Raw genomic sequence first — 5,519 nt, forward strand, 5'->3', positions numbered from 1 at the left:
TGTAGATTTAATATTCTGTTGTTGATTTATGGAAATAAGTTGACTATTGTTCCCATTTACTGTTGAGGCTATGTCCTGTGTTTTAATTACTACTTGCTCTTGAATTTCTTTTTGACAATCAGCTTTAATGTTTGTTGCTATTTCTTGAATTTGCGAGGTGTTTTGTACTGTTAGGTTATCTATTCTTCCACTAAACTCACAAGTAACTGTATCTATTTCTGCTGCTAAGATGGTTGTAATTATTTCCTGATTTTCATTTTGCAAATCTATCATTACCTTTAATTCTTCTCTATAACTTTCCACCTTGCTGTCAATAGTGTCCAACTTACTGTCTACCGCTTGTATTGTGTCCACAGTTTCCTTACCCATCTTTACCTATGTATCCCCCAATGATTCCTGCATTTCCTTCATTCCCGCCTTTATGTGCTTCTTCACTGTGGCCATTGTATTTCCTAAACTATTAGAAAATGACTTGAGCAACCCCTCCAATATAATCCTCCTTCTTGCTTCTTGAGAGATTTCTAATGATTTATTACTGTTCTCAGGATTCATGGCAGTGATTGGAGATATCTGGGCAGTGGACTCCATCATGCCCCCCTCAGCGTCGACCACCGCTACTACTGCCATCAGCGGTGTCTGCAAGCTCACTTTGCGTGGATGAAGAGAGACTCATTTTAAAAGGATAAAGTGTCAAAAATTTTAAAAAAGTGAAAGTTTGCCTAACAAGGTCACAAGATAGGAAGTAAAAAAGTGAAGTGTTGTCACAAAGTTTTCCTAATAAAGAGTACCTCAATCTCATATGACAGGTATTTATCAATTTTAATTTTATTTATTGCTTATTTATTGTAGCCTATAATATTTTCAAAACAGCTTATATTTAAAATATTAGTGACTAGACAAAATTCAGCAGATTAGGCCCATGAAAAATTTTAAAATACAATTTCCAATAATAATAAAAATTAAAAAAAAAAATTTCTTCCTTGCTTAAAGCTATTGATTCCCAAAAATAGTTTTTTACTTGCCTGCATTTCCCAGCAAGTTCTTACTATTCATCATCCATTCACAACAAAACTGAGTATGTATTGACTTGTCGATAATAATTATTATCAGCGATATATAGTCTTGATTCACTCTCAATAACGATTTCATGAGCTCTGTTCTCATCACCAGCCCCACATTGGGCGCCATGTTTCTCTGATGTTATTTTCGTGAATAATGGTTTGCCTGGCTTGGCTGCAGTCGGTAAAGCATGAGTAAAAAATTATACAACTCTGGTTGTGGTTCTTAGAATATAAATTTGACAAAACTCTTACAGGCTCACCCAGGAGCACCCGCAATTCACTGCTCTTGGACAATTTATATAAATCTCTGGAACGTATTATTTCCAAAGATTTGATTATCAATGCTATATATCACTGTCTAAACCAACTTATTCGAGAAAAAATAAAGTCAGATGGTAAATTTATTAATAGTTCAATACTGATAATGAGATAAATAAAAATGAGATTGGTCATGCATGGAAGTGGAGAAACAAATAAAGGATACACCATAAAAAATTTTATACATATATTACACAGAAAAATATCAGCAAATAAATAAATATAGAAATATATAGAGCAACAAGCAAAAAGTAGTAAATATAACAACAAATATATCAAAAATGAAATATCACAGATTAGCTCACTAGCTCTTTAGCACGAAACGTTACCATGTGCTTTTAAATCATCAATCCTATACATTTATTTCTATGCAGCTCAGGTATCGACTTGCTGCTGCTTGTCGATTTGAATCTCAATATATATCTTCTTTCCAAAAACCATAAAAGTAATCAATTGATAAATCACAAATCTCAAATATAATAATAAGTATAGATCTCAATATATATCTCAGGGCTTAAGGTTTGGCCTCTGGTGGAATTAGATAAATTAATTTATCCAGTGAACACATTTATATCTTTACAATTTGCTAATAAAATTAATGATTGAGTGAGCATTTATATATTATAATATGAAATTTAAATATTTCTTCAATCTGTGTATCCTTAGACATATGCATTTGATATAATTCATTTAACTAGTAATATTATGTTTCTTGTAACTTTTAAGACTTGAGCAAGTTTCATAATGATTTTCAATATTTATAACCTTTCGACGAGCTAGCTTTTTATATTTTTATTTTACTCGAAGCACTGAGGGCGCCCTAAATTTATATATTTCGATAATTTATCACTCACATGATGAATTTCACAAGATGTTGGTGGCGATCTGAATTTCCTATCGTCCTGGATTTTCTGGTGACCGAAGTCGTCTTCTCCAAGGGAATAAATAAATATTTTAATGACTTACGCTTTACTACAGCATCACTAAGTCTTATACAAATTTTAATTAATGAATTCAAACTTTAAATTTCTCAAACATACAATTTAACAAAAAGGGACTTGTGCTCTATAAAATTTAGAGGCGTTCCATGGCAGCGTCTGGCAGGCAAGTGGGCTCTGTTCTACCCCTATTTTCTAAGATCATACTTCCAACTTACAAATTTGCATATATTCAAATATTCCACTACTACACCATTAAAAAGATCAAATAGTCCATGCCAATCTGCTAAGTTATTACCTATATCTTAGGTATTATATTTTACAATTATTCGGAACATATCCGATACATGAACTGAGTAGTGATAACTTATAAATTCTTATCATTTATAAAAATATCTATAGATAAATTTGAATCGGCTCGCTATTGCTGCCCATCGACTACTGTAATTTGATTGGTTCATGCAAAATTCACAAATGTATCCATGCGCCTACTGAATATCCTACTTCCTTGATATTTTTATTTATTTTTTGGTGTTTTGTACATGCTCATTACATATAATGAATTTTTGTGCATTTTATAAGTTGTTTTCCTATTTACAATAAGTCACCATGTGCTTACCAAATCCTCTAGTTGAATACTACTTGCTTACAACAAAATTTTGCCAAGGTGTCTGGCTAGATTTCAAACTACACGGCTTGGTCGATTATTAGGTTGCCGACCAGTAGATATTTTTGTCTAACCTCAAAATTTCAATATTCTATATAATATAATAAATAGCAAATAAAATTCTTTTCTATTTGGCTGTTCTAATTTTAGCCATGGTACCCGTTATTATCTAATCTTTCACTTGTTGCTATCGCACTTGGCAATAATAGAGCAGCTGTTTGCTCAAGGCCTATAAAAATTCTTTCCATTAGTGATTTTGCTTACTTATCAAATTTAAATACATTACAATATTTACAAATATGTAGATAGGAATATATTTTGCTCGGACGTAACTCCTTTTGCATTTTCGAATCATGACTCAGTTTGGTTGAAAATGGATAGAGCTATCTCAATGTTACCAAGTAGTGAGTGTGGAGAGCCCAAGTTTGTCATCACAAGACCAATGACATGAAATAAATTTCTCAATTTTAAAAATGCTCTCAAAAGTTATGACTGGGAGAGTTTGCTCAATAATAATAAACATTGCTCAGCTAATGAAGTCTTTGATAAATTTTCCTCTCTATTCGAATCTAATATTCCTATACATAAGCACAAAAGAGGAAAGAAACACTATGTGCTTACTAAACACTGTATGCTTATTCCGTGACATAAGTCTAAAGTCAAGTCTCGTGTGCGTAATGTTAAAAAAATAATAATGCATGGTATACTTGCAGCTATGAAAAATGAGTTAGAATTGCATTCGTATATGTATTGAATTTATGGAACAGATGAGTTTAAATATAGGTTCTTGTCGACTTGAATCTTAGACCTCACTTCGCTCAGTCAATTACCTAATTAGCAGTAATTTCAATTTCAATTTCAATTTATTAAAAACACACAAAACAAGACAAAACAAAATTACAAAGATTTACGAAACAAATAAAACACAATAAAATGTTACAAATATAAAAAACCATGGGCTTAGTGTTTGGGTGTGTTGGAGAAGAGAAAAAAAGAGAGGAAGATACCTAGCCAACTATGGTTTCCCATGTAATAGGCAGGCAAAGAAGAGAAGAGAAGTAATGAGGAAAAAGGAAGGGAGAAATGGGGGGAAGGAAGAAAACAGAGGAATAGGTACTTAAAATAAAGGTAAGCGAGTCCACTGAAAAATGAAAAAAACTAATGGAAAAAAAAAATGCTGGAGCAGAAATCTCGAGTCATATATCTAAATGGAAGAAGAAATTACTGTATGTCCAGTTTTTTATTACCAGTTTAATTTTTCCGCTGATCTTATTGTCCATGAGAAAGTGATTTGGAATGAGGTTTATTATTTTAGTACCTATGTAAATTAATTGCCTCCTTATACATTCAATATTAGTGTTATAGGTTACATATTTGTTAGCAGTGGCCCTTAGATTATAATAATTAAGAGTAGAGTTTATTGTGAGAGGAAAATCGGATCTATATTTTATTAAGTACTCAATTACGGTTTTTATGTATAATTGACGTATAGTCATGACCTCAAAATCACTAAAAACCATATCCGTTGGATAGAGCCTGGGTTTGTTTAATATAGTTTTAATTATCAGTTTTTGTGCTACAAATAATTCAGCAATATGACAGTTGAAACAGCCTCCCCAAACAACTATGCCATACTGCAGAATTGACTTGACTAGAGCATGATACATCATTTTCAGGTGGTTCTTATTAAGAATTCTGTTAACTTGGTAAAATTTAAAGGATAATATCTAATTTTTCTACATATGTATTTAATATGAACATCCCATTTAAGGTTTTCATCAATTATAATTCCCAAATACTTAGTATTATTGACTTTTTTAATGGTGGGACAATCACAATTACCCAAGTTTAAATTGCACTGAGAATGGAGTCTCAAATCTTGATTCTCGTTAGGCTGCCCTACTCTATTTGCAGAGAAAGTAATGTAATTAGTTTTTTCAATATTTAAACTTAAGGTATTCTTATCTAACCACTTCTTAATTAAAGCATATTATTTTCAGCTATAGTATGAACTTCATTCCATGAATTTCCGTGAAAAATAGCTGCAGTATCATCTGCAAAGGATATCACAGTTGAGTTTAGAAGTCTTAAATTTAAAAAGTCATTTACATAGAGTATGAAAAGGATGGGAGAAAGTACAGTACCTTGAGGAAGACCATAAGAAGTTAAGTTAGTTACACTAGATTGATCATTTATGGTTAGGGACTGGGTTCTATTACTCAGATAGCTTTTGAACAATTTAAGCGAGACTCCTCTGAAACCATAGGACTCCAGTTTATTGAACAAAGTATTATGAGTATTGTATCAAAAGCTTTGCGTATATCCAGGAAGACCGCAATAGTTTTCTTATTGGAGTTTATTTTATCAGATAAAGTATTGATGAATTTTATTAGAGCGTCAGATGTACTTTTACTATTTTGGAAACCGAATTGGTTCTTGTTGATTATTTTGTTAAGATTCAAGAAAGAAACAACTCTTGACTTTATTAGTTTCTCCATTATTTTAGCAAGGTTGCTGATAAGACTAATCGGTCTA

This window comes from Nilaparvata lugens, chromosome 1, assembly GCF_014356525.2.
Source record: "Nilaparvata lugens isolate BPH chromosome 1, ASM1435652v1, whole genome shotgun sequence".
In the NCBI taxonomy this organism is placed as follows: Eukaryota; Metazoa; Arthropoda; class Insecta; order Hemiptera; family Delphacidae; genus Nilaparvata; species Nilaparvata lugens.